Source organism: Lampetra fluviatilis, chromosome 48, assembly GCF_964198595.1.
Source record: "Lampetra fluviatilis chromosome 48, kcLamFluv1.1, whole genome shotgun sequence".
NCBI lineage: Eukaryota > Metazoa > Chordata > Hyperoartia > Petromyzontiformes > Petromyzontidae > Lampetra > Lampetra fluviatilis.
In genome coordinates, this window is record NC_136322.1 from 7,366,598 (window position 1) to 7,389,077 (window position 22,480).

The following is a 22,480-nucleotide window of genomic DNA, read 5'->3' on the forward strand; positions in this document are numbered from 1 at the left end:
GGTGTGAGTGGTTCTGGTGGTGTGAGTGGTGTGAGTGGTGTGAGTGGTGTAAGTGGTTCTGGTGGTGTGAGTGGCTCTGGTGGTGTGAGTGGTGTGAGTGGTTCTGGTGGTGTGAGTGGTTCTGGTGGTGTGAGTGGTTTTGGTGGTGTGAGTGGTGTGAGTGGCTCTGGTGGTGTGAGTGGTGTGAGTGGTTCTGGTGGTGTGAGTGGTTCTGGTGGTGTGAGTGGTTCTGGTGGTGTGAGTGGTGTGAGTGGTGTGAGTGGTTCTGGTGGTGTGAGTGGTTCTGGTGGTGTGAGTGGTTCTGGTGGTGTGAGTGGTTCTGGTGGTGTCAGTGGTGTGAGTGGTTCTGGTGGTGTGAGTGGTTCTGGTGGTGTGAGTGGTGTGAGTGGTTCTGGTGGTGTGAGTGGTTCTGGTGGTGTGAGTGGTTCTGGTGGTGTGAGTGGTGTGAGTGGTTCTGGTGGTGTGAGTGGTTCTGGTGGTGTGAGTGGTGTGAGTGGTTCTGGTGGTGTGAGTGGTTCTGGTGGTGTGAGTGGTGTGAGTGGTTCTGGTGGTGTGAGTGGTTCTGGTGGTGTGAGTGGTGTGAGTGGTTCTGGTGGTGTGAGTGGTTCTGGTGGTGTGAGTGGTTCTGGTGGTGTGAGTGGTGTGAGTGGTTCTGGTGGTGTGAGTGGTTCTGGTGGTGTGAGTGGTGTGAGTGGTTCTGGTGGTGTGAGTGGTTCTGGTGGTGTGAGTGGTGTGAGAGGTTCTGGTGGTGTGAGTGGTTCTGGTGGTGTGAGTGGTGTGAGTGGTTCTGGTGGTGTGAGTGGTGTGAGTGGTGTGAGTGGTTCTGGTGGTGTGAGTGGTTCTGGTGTTGTGAGTGGTTCTGGTGGTGTGAGTGGTGTGAGTGGTGTGAGTGGTTCTGGTGGTGTGAGTGGTTCTGGTGGTGTGAGTGGTGTGAGTGGTGTGAGTGGTTCTGGTGGTGTGAGTGGTTCTGGTGGTGTGAGTGGTTCTGGTGGTGTGAGTGGTGTGAGTGGTGTGAGTGGTTCTGGTGGTGTGAGTGGTTCTGGTGGTGTGAGTGGTTCTGGGGGTGTGAGTGGTTCTGGTGGTGTGAGTGGTGTGAGTGGTGTGAGTGGTTCTGGTGGTGTGAGTGGTTCTGGTGATGTGAGTGGTTCTGGTGGTGTGAGTGGTTCTGGTGGTGTGAGTGGTGTGAGTGGTTCTGGTGGTGTGAGTGGTGTGAGTGGTTCTGGTGGTGTGAGTGGTGTGAGTGGTTCTGGTGGTGTGAGTGGTTCTGGTGGTGTGAGTGGTTCTGGTGGTGTGAGTGGTTCTGGTGCTGCACGTTGTGTGAGTGGTTCTGGTGGTGTGAGTGGTTCTGGTGGTGTGAGTGGTGTGAGTGGTTCTGGTGGTGTGAGTGGTTCTGGTGGTGTGAGTGGTTCTGGTGGTGTGAGTAGTTCTGGTGGTGTGAGTGGTTCTGGTGATGTGAGTGGTGTGAGTGGTGTGAGTGGTGTGAGTGGTTCTGGTGGTGTGAGTGGTGTGAGTGGTGTGAGTGGTTCTGGTGGTGTGAGTGGTTCTGGTGGTGTGAGTGGTGTGAGTGGTTCTGGTGGTGTGAGTGGTTCTGGTGGTGTGAGTGGTGTGAGTGGTTCTGGTGGTGTGAGTGGTGTGAGTGGTTCTGGTGGTGTGAGTGGTGTGAGTGGTGTGAGTGGTGTGAGTGGTTCTGGTGGTGTGAGTGGTGTGAGTGGTTCTGGTGGTGTGAGTGGTTCTGGTGGTGTGAGTGGTTCTGGTGGTGTGAGTGGTTCTGGTGGTGTGAGTGGTGTGAGTGGTGTGAGTGGTTCTGGTGGTGTGAGTGGTTCTGGTGGAGTGAGTGGTGTGAGTGGTTCTGGTGGTGTGAGTGGTGTGAGTGGTTCTGGTGGTGTGAGTGGTTCTGGTGGTGTGAGTGGTTCTGGTGGTGTGAGTGGTTCTGGTGGTGTGAGTGGTGTGAGTGGTTCTGGTGGTGTGAGTGGTTCTGGTGGTGTGAGTGGTGTGAGTGGTTCTGGTGGTGTGAGTGGTTCTGGTGGTGTGAGTAGTGTGAGTGGTTCTGGTGGTGTGAGTGGTGTGAGTGGTTCTGGTGGTGTGAGTAGTGTAAGTGGTTCTGGTGGTGTGAGTGGTGTGAGTGGTTCTGGTGGTGTGAGTGGTGTGAGTGGTTCTGGTGGTGTGAGTGGTGTGAGTGGTTCTGGTGGTGTGAGTGGTGTGAGTGGTTCTGGTGGTGTGAGTGGTGTGAGTGGTTCTGGTGGTGTGAGTGGTGTGAGTGGTTCTGGTGGTGTGAGTGGTGTGAGTGGTTCTGGTGGTGTGAGTGGTGTGAGTGGTTCTGGTGGTGTGAGTGGTGTGAGTGGTTCTGGTGGTGTGAGTGGTTCTGGTGGTGTGAGTGGTTCTGGTGGTGTGAGTGGTTCTGGTGCTGCACGTTGTGTGAGTGGTTCTGGTGGTGTGAGTGGTTCTGGTGGTGTGAGTGGTGTGAGTGGTTCTGGTGGTGTGAGTGGTTCTGGTGGTGTGAGTGGTTCTGGTGGTGTGAGTAGTTCTGGTGGTGTGAGTGGTTCTGGTGATGTGAGTGGTGTGAGTGGTGTGAGTGGTTCTGGTGGTGTGAGTGGTTCTGGTGGTGTGAGTGGTGTGAGTGGTTCTGGTGGTGTGAGTGGTTCTGGTGGTGTGAGTGGTTCTGGTGGTGTGAGTAGTTCTGGTGGTGTGAGTGGTTCTGGTGATGTGAGTGGTGTGAGTGGTGTGAGTGGTGTGAGTGGTTCTGGTGGTGTGAGTGGTGTGAGTGGTGTGAGTGGTTCTGTTGGTGTGAGTGGTGTGAGTGGTTCTGGTGGTGTGAGTGGTGTGAGTGATTCTGCTGGTGTGAGTGGTTCTGGTGGTGTGAGTGGTTCTGGTGGTGTGAGTGGTGTGAGTGGTGTGAGTGGTTCTGGTGGTGTGAGTGGTTCTGGTGGTGTGAGTGGTTCTGGTGGTGTCAGTGGTGTGAGTGGTGTGAGTGGTTCTGGTGGTGTGAGTGGTGTGAGTGGTTCTGGTGGTGTGAGTGGTGTGAGTGGTTCTGGTGGTGTGAGTGGTTCTGGTGGTGTGAGTGGTGTGAGTGGTTCTGGTGGTGTGAGTGGTTCTGGTGGTGTGAGTAGTGTGAGTGGTTCTGGTGGTGTGAGTGGTTCTGGTGGTGTGAGTAGTGTGAGTGGTTCTGGTGGTGTGAGTGGTGTGAGTGGTTCTGGTGGTGTGAGTGGTGTGAGTGGTTCTGGTGGTAGTACACGTGGTGTGAGTGGTTCTGGTGGTAGTACACGTGGTGTGAGTGGTTCTGGTGGTAGTACACGTGGTGTGAGTGGTTCTGGTCAGCGGTGCGTGCGTCACCTCGTCGTTGTCCGACTTGCTGATCAGCTTCCACTCCTCGGTGGGGTGCTGCAGATCGATGGAGGCAAGGGGCAGCCGAACCTCGCCGATGATGTCGTGTTTCGAGAATCGGTTGAAGTCGTAAACGACGAAGAGCAGAGTGCGGTTCGCGGTTTCCGTCGGAAGAACCTGCAACAGCAGGCGACCGTGCAGACGCAATCGTCACACGCACGCACACACACACACAGAGACGCAGGTACACAAACACACAGATTCAGATTCCAAGAACACAGGATGAGATTCATCTTCTTGGTTCTTTCGGTAAAGTCACGTAGAAGGGAAGGAATAAAATAATAAAAATAAAACATAATAAAATGTTTCATTTTCATTATTATCACACCACGTGTACCACCAGAACCACTCACAAAGTCACGTAGAAGGGAAGTAATAAAATAATAAAAATAAAACATTTTATTACGTTTTATTTTTATTATTTATTATTATTAATAAAACATTTCATTATGTTTTATTTTTATTATTTTATTACTTCCCTTCTACGTGACTTTACCGAAAGAACCAAGAAGATGAATCCCTGCAGTCACGAAAGCTTTAAATCGAAGTTTAATTATGCTTTATTTTTATTATTTTATTACTTCCCTTCTACGTGACTTTACCGAAAGAACCAAGAAGATGAATCCCTGCAGTCACGAAAGCTTTAAATCGAAACAGGATGAGATGTTACCATCCTTTGTGCAAGCACTTCCAAGAGTTCATGAACAGCGAGCCTGGTGAAATTTGGGGAGCGCATCGTCAGTAGTGAACCTTTGGTTCCCGGGGTGTTTCGGCCTTTCACACTATACACCCTCCCCAAAGGCGGCCAGCGACAGGGTGATCAATCCTACGCTTGCGTCCCATTCCCAATTAGTCAAAGGAGTTGCCTTGTTGTACAGCCTTAACAGACTAAATTTCGATTGAAAGCTGCTTTCGTGACTGCAGGGATTCATCTTCGTGGTTCTTTCGGTAAAGTCATCACGTAGAAGGGAAGTAATAAAATAATAAAAATAAAACATAATAAAATACAATTCTCACGACGTTTCGGCCACAACGCAAGCAGCCGTCCTCAGGTGAAGAACAGGTCTGTCGGGAAGACAGCGTCTTAACAGACTGTTGGGGCAAGTGCTGTTAGCGAGGAGTGACAGCCTCTCTCCTCCGTAGTGAGCGTTCGAACATTTCACGTGGACACCCGTAGTGGTTTTTTAAATCCTTTATATTAAGTTCGCGTGCTTGCTTGCTTGCGTGCTTGCTTGCTTAGGACCGTGCAAATCTTTCGGTCGTTTTTTAACCCACTTCCCGTGATCCAATCGAGCTGACATTTTCCACACAGACTCGTTGTGCGTGACAATTAATTTTCGTGAAAAAAAATTCCCAAAATTTTACACTTTTTAGGCAAAACTTTTTTTTATTTTACATATATTCAAATAGAACTCATTCACAGTATAAGAGCCCAGAGCGTAACCCCTCCACAGGCTGTGGCGGAGTAGCGCAGTTGGTAGCGCCCTCGCTTCCCATGCCAAAGGTCGCGGGATCGATCCCCGCGTCCTCCACAGTCGAATATATTTTAAATCCTTTATATTAAGTTCGCTGCCACGCATATAAAAAATTTATAGTGAAAAACTTTGTTTTTACGGGTTATACTCATTTTAAATCCTTTAAATTAAGTTCGCTGCCACGCATATAAAGGATTTATAGTGAAAAACTTTGTTTTAACGGGTTTTACTTGTTTGTTTGTTTCTGCTGGAGCCCCGAGGGTAAGGATTCAGTCTCCTGGCTCCACCAAATGGGCGTTTGGCTAGGAGACGTCATAGACGCCTGTCCTCCCGGGGCTCAGGCACAAGCTTATTAATTACCTTTTTCAGTCGTGGTTTGGTGGTAATTAATTGAAGGTGGAGGGGTTACCAGCCCATCGCACCCGTCCAGAGCCCCCATTTGGCTGCTGTGGTGGTCACAGACGCCATGAGGGTAATGGCCAATCTAAATAGGCCCTCCACCCACGGCACTGCCCACCACAGCGTTGCCGTCCGGCACCAATGAAGAGGTAGGGGCTTGTTTTTTGCCGGACACACACAGATACACACACAACAACAACAACCGCTATTCGCCACTAAGTGGCGGTGACGTCACCACGACGCTTGTGCCAGGCCATGTGCACCTTGAGGCTACCACGTGAAGTGTCGAACGCCCGCTGGCAGGAGGTCACGGGGCAGACCCAGCAGGTGCCACGGGTCGACTGACTGAGATGACTAAGATGACTGAGATGATACACACACACACACAGACACACACGGACACACACACACAGACACACACACACAGACACACACAGACATACACACACACATAGACACACAGACACACACACACACAGACACACACACACACACAGACACACACACAGACACACACACACAGATACACACAGACACACACATAGACACACAGACACACACATAGACACACAGACACACACAGACACACACAAACACACACAGACACACACACACACACAGACACACACACACAGACACACACACACAGACATACACACACAGACACACACACACAGACACACACACACATAGACACACAGACACACACACAGACACACACACAGTACACACACAGACACAGATACACACAAACACACACACACACAGACACACAGACACACACACACACACACACTCTCTCTCTGGGTGTCACGTGCTGTCGCTCCTCACCCTGAAGATGAACTTCTCGTTGAAGGTGGGGTTCAGGTCGTTCCGCTTCACCTTGGTCTCCTTCTTGTTCTGCTTGTCCGGCAGCACCATCACCACAACGTAGGGCTCCGACTTGCCGTTCCTGTCCATGGCCGGAAGGTCCTCCGCCTTCAAAACCTCCACCTGCAGCTGTGGTGGTGGTCGTGGTGGTCGTGGTGGTGGTGGTGGTGGTCGTGGTGGTGGTGGTGGTCGTGGTCGTGGTGGTGGTGGTGGTCGTGGTGGTCGTGGTGGTCGTGGTGGTGGATGTGGTCGTGGTGGTGGTGGTGGTCGTGGTGGTCGTGGTGGTGGTGGTGGTGATGGTGGTCGTGGTGGTGGTGGTGATCATGGTGGTGATCGTGGTGGTGGTCGTGGTGGTGGTCGTGGTGGTGGTCGTGGTGGTGGTCGTGGTGGTGGTCGTGGTGGTCGTGGTGGTGGTCGTGGTGGTGGTGGTGGTCGTGGTGGTCGTGGTGGTGGTGGTGGTGATGGTGGTCGTGGTGGTGGTGGTGATCATGGTGGTGATCGTGGTGGTGGTCGTGGTGGTGGTCGTGGTGGTGGTCGTGGTGGTGGTCGTGGTGGTGGTCGTGGTGGTCGTGGTGGTGGTCGTGGTGGTGGTGGTGGTCGTGGTGGTCGTGGTGGTGGTGGTGGTGGTCGTGGTGGTGGTGGTGGTCGTGGTGGTCGTGGTGGTCGTGGTGGTGGATGTGGTCGTGGTGGTGGTGGTGGTCGTGGTGGTCGTGGTGGTGGTGGTGGTGATGGTGGTCGTGGTGGTGGTGGTGATCGTGGTGGTGATCGTGGTGGTGGTCGTGGTGGTGATCGTGGTGGTGGTCGTGTGGTGGTGGTCGTGGTGGTGGTCGTGGTGGTGGTGGTTGTCGTGGTGGTGGTCGTGGTGGTGGTCGTGGTGGTGATCGTGATGGTGATGGTGGTCGTGGTGGTGATCGTGGTGGTGATCGTGGTCGTGGTGGTGGTCGTGGTGGTGATGGTGGTGGTGATGGTGGTCGTGGTGGTGATGGTGATCGTGGTGGTGATGGTGATCGTGGTGGTGGTCGTGGTGGTGGTGGTTGTCGTGGTGGTGGTCGTGGTGGTGGTGATGGTGGTGGTGATGGTGGTGGTGGGGCGGGAAGGAGAGGGAGGGCATCAGAATCATCACAAACTGGAGGAGGAGGAGGGAGGAAGAGGGGGGAGGGAGGAGAAGGGGGATGAGGAGGGAGGGAGAGTGAGCGGGGAGGGAGGAAGGAGGGAGGAGGAGGGGATGAGGGAGGGGGAGTGAGGGGGGGAGTGCATCAGAATCTTCACAATCTGGAGCGAGGAGGGAGGAAGAGGGGGGAGGAGGAGGGGATGAGGGGGGGGGGGGAAGGATGGGGGGAGTGCATCAGAATCATCACAATCTGGAGGGAGGAAGAGGGGTGAGGAGGGAGGGGCAGGGGGGAGAAAAGAGGGCATGAGGAGGGAGGGGGAGGGACGGGGAGGGAGGGGAAGAGGGGGACGGGGGGGGGGAGGAAGAGGGGATTAGGAGGGAGGGGACGGGGGAGGGAGAGGGAGGGAGAGGGAGGACGGGGGAGGGAGGAGGGAGGAGGAGTGGGTAGGAGGAGGGAGGAGGGAGGGGGAGGGACGGGGAGGGAGGGGGAGTGGGGAGGGAGGGGGAGAGGGGGGAGTGGGGAGGGAGGGAGTGGGGGGAGGAGGGGATGGGGAGGGAGGGGGAGAGGGGGGGAGGGGGGAGTGGGGAGGGAGGGGAAGGGAGGGGGAGGAGGGGGGGATGGGATGGGGAGGGAGGAAGTGGGGGGAGGAGGGGATGGGAAGGGAGGGGGAGTGGAGTGAGGAGGGGGGAGGAGGAGTGGGGAGGGAGGGAGTGGGGGGAGGAGGGGGGAGTGGGGAGGGAGAGGGAGTGGGGAGGAGGGAGGGGGAGGGAGGGGGAGAGGGGGGAGTGGGGAGGGAGGGGAAGGGAGGGGGAGGAGGGGGGGATGGGACGGGGAGGGAGGGAGTGGGGGGAGGAGGGGATGGGGAGGGAGAGTGGGGAGGAGGAGTGGGGAGTGGAGGGGGAGGGGAAGGGAGGGGGAGGAAGGGGGGAATGGGACGGGGAGGGAGGGAGTGGGGGGAGGGGGGGATGGGGAGGGAGGGGGAGTGGAGTGAGGAGGGGGGAGGAGGAGTGGGGAGGGAGGGGGGGAGGGGGGAGTGGGGAGGGAGGGGAAGGGAGGGGGAGGAAGGGGGGAATGGGACGGGGAGGGAGGGAGTGGGGGGAGGGGGGGATGGGGAGGGAGGGGGAGGGACGGGGAGGGAGGAGGGAGGAGGAGTGGGTAGGAGGAGGGAGGAGGGAGGGGGAGGGACGGGGAGGGAGGGGGAGTGGAGGGAGGAGGGGGGAGTGGGGAGGGAGGGGGGGAGGGAGGGAGGGGGAGGACGGGGGAGGGAGGAGGGAGGAGGAGTGGGTAGGAGGAGGGAGGGACGGGGAGGGAGGGGGAGTGGAGGGAGGAGGGGGGAGGAGGAGTGGGGAGGGTGGGGGAGAGGGGGGAGTGGGGAGGGACGGGAAGGGAGGGGGAGGAGGGGGGGGATGGGAGGGGGAGTGGAGGGAGGAGGGGGGAGGAGGGGATGGGGAGGGAGGGGAAGGGAGGGGGAGGAGGGGGGGGATGGGTAGGGATGGGTGGTGTGCTGACCTGGTTGTTGGGTGTGTCGTACGAGATGGAGTACTGCAGGCGGCCCCGGAACTGGGAGTCTTCAATGCCTCCGCTGGCGCTGGAATCACGGCCACCACCACCGCCGCCGCCACCACCGCCACCACCCTTACCCTGCCAACATAGGATCGTCATCACCCTCATCATCATCATCATTATCACCCTCATCATCAGCATCACCATCGTCATCATCATCATCACCCTCATCATCATCATCACCATCATCATCATCACCTTCATCATCACCATCATCATCATCACCTTTGTCATCATCATTGTCATCACCATCATCATCACCCTCATCATCATCATCATCACCTTTGTCATCATCATCATCATCACCATCATCATCGTCATCACCCTCATCTTCATCATCATCATCACCATCACCATCACCCTCATCATCGCCATCACCTACATTGCCATCATCATCGTCATCACCATCATCATCTTCATCATCATCATCACCATCACCCTCATCATCGCCATCACCTACATTGTCATCATCATCGTCATCACCATCATCATCACCATCATCATCACCATCATCACCATCATCATCATCACTCTCATCATCGCCATCACCTACATTGTCATCACCATCATCACCATCATCATCATTGTCATCACCATCATCGTCACCGTAGTCATTTCCGTGACGGCCTTCATCTCGGCGGTTGTCATCTTCATTACAAATATCATCATCAACAGTAGCATCAGCACCATGATCATCGCCATTTTATTCACCACGAATGTCATCGTAACTGTCATATTTTGTTACAGTCACTCACGTCGCCATCGTCACCGCCATCGTCACCGCCATCGTCACCACCATCGTCACCATCATCGTCACCGCCATCATCATCGTCATCGTCACCGTCATCGTCACCGCCATCGTCACCACCATCGTCACCATCATCGTCACCGCCATCATCATCGTCATCGTCATCGTCACCATCATCGTCACCGCCATCATCATCGTCACCGCCATCATCATCGTTATCGCCATCGTCACCATCATCGTCACCGCCATCATCACCGTCATCGTCATCGTCACCGCCATCGTTATCGCCATCGTCATCGTCATTGTCACCACCACCGTCACCACCATTGTCACCGCCATCGTCACCGTCATCATCATCGTCACCACCATTGTCACCACCATCGTCACCACCATCGTCACCACCATCGTCACCACCATCGTCATCGTCACAGTCACCGCCATCATCACCATCACCGTCACCGCCATCGTCATCGTCACCGCCATCGTCATCGTCACCGTCACCACCATCGTCACCGTCACCGCCATCGCCAGCGTCACCACCATCGTCACCGCCATCATCACCGTCACCGTCACCACCATCGTCACCGCCATCGCCAGCGTCACCACCATCGTCACCACCATCGTCGCCGCCACTGCCACCGTCACCGCCATCATCACCGTCACCATCACCGCCATCGTCACCATCACCGTCACCGCCATCGTCACCACCATCGTCACCGCCACCGCCACCGCCACCGTCACCGTCACCACCATCGTCACCGTCACCGCCATCGCCAGCGTCACCACCATCGTCACTGCCACCGTCACCGCCATCATCACCGTCACCATCACCACCATCGTCACCATCACCGTCACCGCCATCGTCACCACCATCGTCACCGCCACTGCCACCGTCACCGCCATCGTCACCATCACCGTCACCGCCATCGTCACCGCCACCGCCACCGTCACCGCCATCGTCACCATCACCGTCACCGCCATCGTCACCGCCACCGCCACCGTCACCGCCATCATCACCGTCACCGTCACCACCATCGTCACCATCACCGTCACCGCCATCGTCACCACCATCGTCACTGCCATCATCATCGTCACCGTCATCGTCACCGCCACCACCATTGTCACCACCATCGTCACCACCATCGTCACCGCCATCATCATCGTCACCGTCACCGTCACCGTCACCACCATCGTCACCGCCATCGTCACCGCCATCGTCACCGCCATCGTCACCGCCATCATCATCGTCATCGTCATCGTCACCGTCATCGTCATCGTCATCGTCACCACCATTGTCACCACCATCGTCACAACCATCGTCATCGTCACCGTCATCGTCATCGTCACCGTCACCACCATCGTCACCGCCATCATCATCGTCATCGTCATCGTCACCGTCATCGTCATCGTCATCGTCACCACCATTGTCACCACCATCGTCACCACCATCGTCACCACCATCGTCATCGTCACCGTCATCGTCATCGTCATCGTCACCACCATTGTCACCACCATCGTCACCACCATCGTCATCGTCACCGTCATCGTCACCGTCACCGCCATCGTCACCGCCATCGTCACCGCCATCGTCACCGCCATCATCATCGTCATCGTCACCGTCATCGTCATCGTCATCGTCACCACCATTGTCACCACCATCGTCACAACCATCGTCATCGTCACCGTCATCGTCATCGTCACCGTCACCACCATCGTCACCGCCATCATCATCGTCATCGTCATCGTCACCGTCATCGTCATCGTCATCGTCACCACCATTGTCACCACCATCGTCACCACCATCGTCACCACCATCGTCATCGTCACCGTCATCGTCACCGTCATCGTCATCGTCACCGTCACCACCATCGTCACCGCCATCATCATCGTCATCGTCATCGTCACCGTCATCGTCATCGTCATCGTCACCACCATTGTCACCACCATCGTCACCACCATCGTCACCACCATCGTCATCGTCACCGTCATCGTCATCGTCATCGTCACCACCATTGTCACCACCATCGTCACCACCATCGTCATCGTCACCGTCATCGTCACCGTCACCGCCATCGTCACCGCCATCGTCACCGCCATCGTCACCGCCATCGTCACCGCCATTGTCACCGTCACCGTCATCGTTATCGCCATCGTCATCGTCATTGTCACCACCACCGTCACCGTCACCACCATCGTCACCACCATCGTCACCACCATCATCATCGTCACCGTCATCGTCACCGTCACCACCATTGTAACCACCATAGTCACCACAATCGTCATCGTCACAGTCACCGCCATCATCACCATCACCGTCACCGCCATCGACATCGTCACCGTCACCACCATCGTCACCGTCACCGCCATCGCCATCGTCACCGCCACCGTCACAGTCACCGTCACTGCCACCGTCACCACCATCGTCACCGTCACCGCCACCATCACCGCCACCGCCATCGCCACCACCACCACCATCGTCACCGCCACCACCACCGACACCGTCACCACCATCGTCACCGCCACCGTCACTACCATCATCACCGCCATCTTCACCGCCACCGTCATCGCCATCGCCACCACCACCGCCACCATCACCGCCACCGCCACCGTCACCATCACCGCCACTACCATCGTCACCACCACCGCCATCGTCACCGCCACCGCCACCGTCACCATCACCGCCACTACCATCATCACCGCCATCTTCACCGTCATCGTCACCGCCACCGTCACGATAACGACCACCAGCGCTGTCGTTATTCCAACTGGCAGCACGGTGGACAGCGTGAGCCCACTCACTCCCTGCGGGATAGTCGCTTAGTGGGCGGGGCTGTCAGGAGTTGGCAGGGCTATTAGGGGTGGGCGGGGCTATCAGGAGTGGGCGGGGCTATTAGGAGTGGGTGGGGCTATTATGAGTGGGCGGGGCTATTAGGGGTGGGCGGGGCTATCAGGAGTGGGCGGGGCTATCAGGAGTGGGCGGGGCTGTTAGAAGTGGGCGGGGCTGACTAGCCTCCCTGCTCTGGCCCTGTGTGAGTGTCCCCTGGTCCGTCCTGTTGCTGTCACGTGGGTGCCCCATGGTTGTCACGTGGTTGCCACGTGGTCGCCACGTGGTTGCCACGTGGTTGTCACGTGTTTGCCACGTGGTTGCCCCATGGTTGCCACGTTGTTGTCACGTGGTCGTCCTGTTGCTGTCACGTGTTTGTCACGTTGCTGTCACGTGGGTGGATCGACGCTCACCTTCCCGCCCTTGCCGCCCTTGCCGCCGACGCCGCCGTTTATGAGCGCCCCCGGCTTCTTCTTTTTCTTCTCCTCCTTCTTGCGGCAGCAGCAGCAGCGGCAGATGCAGACGATGATGCACAGCAGCAGCAGACCCCCTCCCACGCACATGGCGATCAGGGCCCATTGCGGGACTGGGGGTGAGGGTGGTGGGTGGATGCGCAAAGGGGTTATGGGGGGTTCGAGCCTCACCTTGACGATGGAGTCTGCTGGAGTCTGCGTCTCTCTCATCATCATCATCATCGCGGTGGCTAGGAGATGTTGACTACCTCGCCTGGTGTACAGGAGGTCGTGGGTTCGATCACGACCTTGACGATGCCTGCTGCTGGTGTCTTTGTGGAGTTTGCGTCTCTCTCATCATCATCATCGCGGTGGCTAGGAGATGTTGACTACCTCGCCTGGTCTACAGGAGGTCGTGGGTTCGATCACGACCTTGACGATGCCTGCTGCTGGTGTCTTTGTGGAGTTTGCGTCTCTCTCATCATCATCATCATCACGGTGGCTAGGAGATGTTGACTACCTCGCCTGGTCTACAGGAGGTCGTGGGTTCGATCACGACCTTGACGATGCCTGCTGCTGGTGTCTTTGTGGAGTTTGCGTCTCTCTCTCATCATCATCATCATCGCGGTGGCTAGGAGATGTTGACTACCTCGCCTGGTGTACAGGAGGTTGTGGGTTCCATCCCGACCCTGACGATGCCTGCTGCTGCTATATATTTGGAGTCTGCATCTCTCGCATCATCATCATCACGGTGGCTAGGAGATGTTAACTACCTCGCCTGGTCTGCAGGAGGTCGTGGGTTCCATCCCGACCCTGACGATGCCTGCTGCTGCTATATATTTGGAGTCTGCATCTCTCGCATCATCATCATCATCATCACGGTGGCTAGGAGATGTTAACTACCTCGCCTGGTCTGCAGGAGGTCGTGGGTTCCATCCCGACCCTGACGATGCCTGCTGCTGCTATATATTTGGAGTCTGCATCTCTCGCATCATCATCATCATCACGGTGGCTAGGAGATGTTAACTACCTCGCCTGGTCTGCAGGAGGTCGTGGGTTCCATCCCGACCCTGACAATGCCTGCTGCTGCTGTATATTTGGAGTCTGCATCTCTCGCATCATCATCATCATCATCACGGTGGCTAGGAGATGTTAACTACCTCGCCTGGTCTGCAGGAGGTCGTGGGTTCCATCCCGACCCTGACGATGCCTGCTGCTGCTGTATATTTGGAGTCTGCATCTCTCGCATCATCATCATCATCACGGTGGCTATGAGATGTTAACTACCTCGCCTGGTCTGCAGGAGGTCGTGGGTTCTATACCGACCCTGACGACAGCCACGGGACACTCACGCAGGGCCAGAGGCAGGGAGGCACCCTCGCTAGCCAGCCCCGCTCACTCCTGATAGCCCCACCCACTACTAATAGCCCCGCTCACTCCTGATAGCCCCACCCACTACTAATAGCCCCGCCCACTCCTAATAGCCCCACCCACTACTAATAGCCCCGCCCACTCCTAATAGCCCCACCCACTACTAATAGCCCCGCCCACTCCTAATAGCCCCACCCACTACTAATAGCCCCACCCACTACTAATAGCCCCACCCACTACTAATAGCCCCACCCACTACTAATAGCCCCACCCACTACTAATAGCCCCACCCACTACTAATAGCCCCACCCACTCCTAATAGCCCCACCCACTACTAATAGCCCCACCCACTACTAATAGCCCCACCCACTACTAATAGCCCCACCCACTCCTAATAGCCCCACCCACTACTAATAGCCCCACCCACTCCTAATAGCCCCACCCACTACTAATAGCCCCACCCACTCCTAATAGCCCCACCCACTCCTAATAGCCCCACCCACTACTAATAGCCCCACCCACTACTAATAGCCCCACCCACTACTAATAGCCCCACCCACTACTAATAGCCCCACCCACTACTAATAGCCCCACCCACTACTAATAGCCCCACCCACTACTAATAGCCCCACCCACTACTAATAGCCCCACCCACTACTAATAGCCCCGCCCACTCCTATTAGCCCCACCCACTACAAATAGCCCCGCCCACTCCTAATAGCCCCGCCCACTCCTATTAGCCCCACCCACTACAAATAGCCCCGCCCACTCCTAATAGCCCCACCCACTACTAATAGCCCCGCCCACTACTAATAGCCCCGCCCACTCCTAATAGCCCCACCCACTACTAATAGCCCCACCCACTACTAATAGCCCCGCCCACTCCTAATAGCCCCACCCACTACTAATAGCCCCGCCCACTCCTAATAGCCCCACCCACTACTAATAGCCCCGCCCACTCCTAATAGCCCCACCCACTACTAATAGCCCCACCCACTACTAATAGCCCCGCCCACTCCTAATAGCCCCACCCACTACTAATAGCCCCGCCCACTACTAATAGCCCCACCCACTACTAATAGCCCCGCCCACTCCTGATTTCTATTGTTTACCCTTTTGATTGAGAAGGAACGTTCACGATGGACCGATCGATGGTGGACGTGCTCAGTGATGATGACGACACTTTCCTAGCTTCCGCCGAGCAGAAGACTCAACCAATCAGCATCAATCAAACTCTGCCCACTGAGTGGATGACGTCAGAACCACAGCCAATCAGCATCAATCAAACTCTGCCCACTGAGTGGATGACGTCAGAACCACAGCCAATCAACATCAATCAAACTCTGCCCACTGAGTGGATGACGTCAGAACCACAGCCAATCAACGTCAATCAAACTCTGCCCACTGAGTGGATGACGTCAGAACCACAGCCAATCCGCGTCAATCAAACTCTGCCCACTGATTGGAAGACAGCCACAGCCAATCAGCATCAATCAAACTCTGCCCACTGAGTGGATGACAACCACAGCCAATCAACGTCAATCAAACTCTGCCCACTGAGTGGAAGACAGCCACGGCCAATCAACGTCAATCAAACTCTGCCCACTGAGTGGAAGACAGCCACAGCCAATCAACGTCAATCAAACTCTGCCCACTGAGTGGATGACAGCCACAGCCAATCAACGTCAATCAAACTCTGTCCACTGAGTGGATGACGTCAGAACCACAGCCAATCAACATCAATCAAACTCTGCCCACTGATTGGATGACAGAACCACAGCCAATCAGCGTCAATCAAACTCTGCCCACGGAGTGGATGACGTCCAAACCACAGCCAATCAACATCAATCAAACTCTGCCCACTGATTAGATGACAGAACCACAGCCAATCAGCGTCAATCAAACTCTGCCCACTGAGTGGATGACGTCAGAACCACAGCCAATCAACGTCAATCAAACTCTGCCCACTGAGTGGAAGACAGCCACGGCCAATCAACGTCAATCAAACTCTGCCCACTGAGTGGAAGACAGCCACAGCCAATCAACGTCAATCAAACTCTGCCCACTGAGTGGATGACAGCCACAGCCAATCAACGTCAATCAAACTCTGTCCACTGAGTGGATGACGTCAGAACCACAGCCAATCAACATCAATCAAACTCTGCCCACTGATTGGATGACAGAACCACAGCCAATCAGCGTCAATCAAACTCTGCCCACGGAGTGGATGACGTCCAAACCACAGCCAATCAACATCAATCAAACTCTGCCCACTGATTAGATGACAGAACCACAGCCAATCAGCGTCAATCAAACTCTGCCCACTGAGTGGATGACGTCAGAACCACAGCCAATCAGCATCAATCAAACTCTGCCACCCACTGTTGTAAATATATGGCAACTCCTGTACTGTAGAGGCGATCACGTTTGATTTCGGATTATCCGGGAGCAAATATATTTGTTTGGTTTAAGCACCACGTGCTTTACTTGAAATGCAAGTTTCCAAGAATAACGACTCATGACCGTTAACAGATCATTCATTTGCGCTCGAGGGGAAATGCGTGAGTTATGGACTTAAATCTCGGTGTGCCATGCCGTTAATCTGCAAATTGGGTTAAACCGCACGCGGATAAATCGAGAGTTCCCTGCAGCTTAGTTTAACAAATAAAAATAGTAGCTAATTCTAGATTTGAAGCTTTCGTGACTGCAAGGATTCATACTCGTTGGTTTTTTCGATAAAGTCGCGTGACTTTACCGAAAAAAACAAAGAATAGAAGCCAAGTCGATGAGTTTAGCCCGGGGGGATGTGCGGTGATGCCGCAATTAGCACCAGACGCCTAACGCACACAAACGCGCATGCCACAAATGAACCACGTTAGCCCGCTGCTGATATCGTCAAGGGGGATAAAGCACCGCCACCACGCGACACTCCGGCAGTCACCCTCGCAGCAGAAGCGGCAGGGGCAGTGGCGGTTTTTGGCTGGCCATCGAACGGAGATGGTGGTCACCACATCGCGTGGCGCTTTCAGATGCTATATACACTACACTATACACTACACTATACACTACACTATACACGACACTATACACTACACTATACACTACACTATACACTACACTACTATACACTACACTATACACTACACTACAATACACTACACTACAATACACTATACACTACACTATACACTACACTATACACTACACTACACACTATACACTACACTATACACTACACTACTATACACTATACACTACACTATACAGTACTCTCCACTACACTATACACTACACTATACACATACACTACTATACACTACACTATACACTACACTACTATACACTACTCTCCACTACACTATACACTGCACTACTATACACTATACACTACACTATACACTACACGATACACTACACTACAATACACTATACACTACACTACACACAACACTACTATACACTATACACTACACTATACACTACACTATACACTACACTACTATACACTACACTATACACTACACTATACACTACACTACTATACACTACACTATATACTACACTATACACTACACTACAATACACTACTCTCCACTACACTATACACTGCACTACTATACACTACAATACACTCCACTATACACTACACGATATACTACACTATACACTACACTACACACTACACTATACACTACACGATATACTACACTATACACTACACTATACACTACACTATACACTACACTATACACTACACTACTATACACTATACACTACACTATACACTACACAATACACTACACTATACACTACACTATACACTACACTACAATACACTATACACTACACTATACACTCCACTATACACTACACTACAATACACTATACACTACACTATACACTACACAATACACTACACTATACACTACACTATACACTACACTATACACTACACTACACTATACACTACACTATACACTACACAATACACTACACTATACACTACTCTATACACTACACTACTATACACTACACTATACACTACACTATACACTACACTATACAATACACTACTATACACTACACTATACACTACACAATACACTACTATACACTACATTATACACATACACTACTATACACTACTCTGCATTAGACTATACACTACTATACACTACTCTCCACTACACTATACACTGCACTACTTTACACTACAATACACTCCACTATACACTACACTACAATACACTATACACTACACTACAATACACTATACACTACATTACTGTACACCACACTACTATGAATACACTATACACTACACTACTCTATATATATAAAAAAGGGAAATTTGTGAATATGTGTGTCTGTTCGAAAAATGTTTAGCATACTTCCCGACATGCATCAAACTTGGGTAGTTTCCAGACTGCAGAGGTGGGACAAAGTCATTGTTATGCAAGTCCAAGTCGAGTCGCAAGTCATCAAATTCATGACTCGAGTCTGACTCGAGTCCAAGTCACATGACTCGAGTCCACATCTCATAGGTGGGACAAAGTCATTGTTATGCAAGTCCAAGTCGAGTCGCAAGTCATCAAATTCATGACTCGAGTCTGACTCGAGTCCAAGTCACATGACTCGAGTCCACATCTCATAGGTGGGACAAAGTCATTGTTATGCAAGTCCAAGTCGAGTCGCAAGTCATCAAATTCATGACTCGAGTCTGACTCGAGTCCAAGTCACATGACTCGAGTCCACACCTCTGCCAGACTGTACACCATGCAAAAAAGTATAAAAATAGATAAAGTCACGTGATTTTACCGAAAGAACCAAGAAGATGAATCCCTGCAGTCACGAAAGCTTTAAATCGAAATTTATACAGATAGACTTTCTATTTTGGGGTGGGTTGGCGCAATAATTGATATAATATTGCACGGCAAGTGAACGGTGACGTGACGCACCCCCACCCCCCAAAACCTCTGCGTAAGTTTGCATTAATGTAGGACATGAATCCAAGTCTCGGGCGAAGCCGGGCAGTAAAGCTAGTAATGAATACACTATACACTACACTACTGTACACCACACTACTATACATACACTATACACTACACTACTGTACACCACACTACTATAAATACACTATACACTACACTACTGTACACCACACTACTATACATACACTATACACTACACTACTATACACTATACACTACTATAAATACACTATACACTACACTACTGTACACCACACTACTATAAATACACTATACACTACATTACTATACACGATACACTACAATACACTACACTATACACTACTCTCCACTACACTATACACTACTACACTATACACTACTATACACTACACTATACACTACTATACACTACACTATACACTACTATACACTACACTATACACTACAATACACTACACTATACACTACTACACTATACACTACTATACACTACACTATACACTACTATACACTACACTATACACTACAATACACTATACATTACTACACTATACACTACTCTCCACTACACTATACACTACTACACTATACACTACTATACACTACTATAAAATACACTATACACTACTATACATTACACTATACACTACTACACTATTCACTAATACACTACAATATACACTTCTACACTATACACTACTACACTATACACTACTACACAAGACACTACTACAGTACACTATACACTACTATACACTACACTATACACTACACTACTATACAATACACTATACACTACACTACTGTACACCACACTACTATAAATACACTATACACTACACTACTATACACGATACACTACTATACACTACACTATACACTACTATACACTACAATACACTATTAAATAAATCTGGATATCTACATAAAATGATATTATAAACACACTGTCCTAAAAATACAGCGCCATATTTTAACACTAAAGCAAGTCACTGACTCGCAACAACTTGCAATCATAAGTGACGGAGTTAATTTCGGGTAAAATCAATGAAAATGGGGTATGCCGATAGCATAAAAATGAGATGTGATAGAGAGCAAATCTGAGATCACACTTGGAATCGGCACCCTGTAATTAGTCTAGAACAGCTGCAAAAGTCCAGGCCAGAAAAAAATGTGTTTTTTTTGTTGACCAGTGAATTATCCATCACTCCCAGAACTTCCGATTAGCCACGGTCAGTCTACGTACGGTGGCAACGCCAAAGAAGAAGTTCAACATACGTTCAAATCATACTAAAAGGTGTCAGTTTTGTTGTCAGAAAAAAAGGGGAAAAAACCCTATTAGTATATTTTGGTACTGGCAAAGGAGGTCCCATGATGATGATACGTTCAAATCATCTACACTGACAAACTAATTTCTATAGAAATTCTGCTTGTTGTGGTTGTTGTTGTGTCCGTTGATTATCCGTCACCACCAGCACCTCCGATTAGCCACGGCCGGGCTACGTGCGGTGGTGACGCCAAAGAACAACCTCGACTTTTCGACTTAAAGCTTTCGTGACTGCAGGGATTCATCTTCTTGGTTCTTTCGGTAAAGTCATCACGTAGAAAGGAAATAATAAAATAATAAAAATTTCACGTAATAAAATACAATTCTCACAGAATTCTCACGGAATTATTTTATTATTTTTTATTTTTATCATTTCATTATTTCCCTTCTACGTGACTTTACCGACAGAACCAAGAAGACGACTTCCTGTGGTTGTTGTTGCGTCCGTTGATCATCCGTCACCACCAGCACCTCCGATTAGCCACGTCCAGACAAAACGCGCCGGTAGATTAACCTCAACGTTGTCACCAACGGCGTTGAGATGCCCTACGGAGGCGCGCGCGAACCGGTACTCACACGGCAGTTGGTCCACGATGTTGGTGATGAAGTCCTTGGACGTGGTGCTGGCGTTCGCAGAGGGGGCTTTGGTGGGAGCCCCCCCGTGCGTCTGGCTCGACGACCCGGCCGCCCTTCGCCAAACTCTCCCGTCACCCCGACTCGCCACCCCCATCGCACCGCCTCCTCCTCCTCAACCGTCACCAACCACCAGCCTCTTTCTTTCGTTTCTTTCCTGGACGAGGTCGTCAGCCGTGTCCGCCTCCTCGGCTTGCTGCACAAAGGGGGGCAAACAGGAGGACAACAGATTTCATCACCAGCCACCACCAGCTCAGCTCAAACAAGTGGCGGTTTAATCACCATCACCATCGTCATCATCACCATCACCATTATCATCATCACCATCATCATCACCATCATCATCACCATCATCATCATCATCGTCGTCGTCGTCGTCACGTTGAAATTTAAAGCAGCAGGCAAATACTCGAAACGTATACAGACCCATAGAGTTCCATAGAGACCCATACAGACCCATCGATGCCCATAGAGACCCATACAGACCCATAGAGTTCCATAGAGATCCATAGAGTCCCATAGAGACCCATAGAGTTTCATAGAGACTCATAGAGTTCCATAGAGACCCATAGAGCTCCATAGAGACTCATAGAGTTCCATATAGACCCATAGAGTTCCATAGAGACTCATAGAGTTCCATAGAGACCCATAGAGCTCCATAGAGACTCATAGAGTTCCATAGAGACTCATAGAGTTCAATAGAGACTCATAGAGTTCCATATAGACCCATAGAGTTCCATAGAGACTCATAGAGTTCCATAGAGACCCATTAGAGACCCATGACACCCACATAGACTAAAATCTAAACTATACAGACACACAACAACAAAGACACGTACACACGTGCACACACATGCACACACGTGCACACACACATGCACACACAAAGACAAAGATCCAGTGTAGCCCTAACAGACTGTTGAGGCAAGTGCTGTGTGGTAAACATCGTCACTGGGGAGACAAAGGCGGCCGGGCTTGGCGTGGTTCTGACCACCCACCCCTTCGTGTGCCACAGTGCCAGCCTTCATTAGGTGCTCGCTAGCAACAAAGGGCACCACGGTGGCTAGGAGATGTTAACTCCCTCGCCTGGTGTGCAGGAGGTCGTGGGTTCGATCCCGACCCTGACGGTGCCTGCTGCTGCTGTATATTTGGAGTCTGCGTCTCTCTCATCATCATCACGGTGGCTAGGAGATGTTGACTACCTCGCCTGGTATACAGGAGGTCGTGGGTTCGATCCAGACCCTGACGATGCCTACTGCTACTGCTGTATTATTGGAGTCTGCGTCTCTCATCATCATCATCACGGTGGCTAGGAGATGTTGACTACCTCGCCTGGTATACAGGAGGTCGTG

At 52.2% G+C, this 22,480-nt stretch overlaps 1 pseudogene across 1 annotated transcript in view; it reads right to left on the bottom strand.

Annotated features, from left to right (window-relative positions):
• The window catches only part of LOC144948226 (synaptotagmin-1-like), a 48,513-nt pseudogene extending 27,282 nt beyond the window's left edge, over window positions 1–21,231 (bottom strand). Inside the window, exons 1-5 of the transcript XR_013640123.1 lie at window positions 21,072–21,231; window positions 12,786–12,958; window positions 8,747–8,878; window positions 6,087–6,254; window positions 3,331–3,498 (exon numbers count right to left, since the gene is read on the bottom strand). The product of XR_013640123.1 is annotated as a synaptotagmin-1-like (transcript). The remainder of the gene's footprint in view (window positions 1–3,330; window positions 3,499–6,086; window positions 6,255–8,746; window positions 8,879–12,785; window positions 12,959–21,071) is intronic.
• Window positions 21,232–22,480: the final 1,249 nt, after the last annotated feature.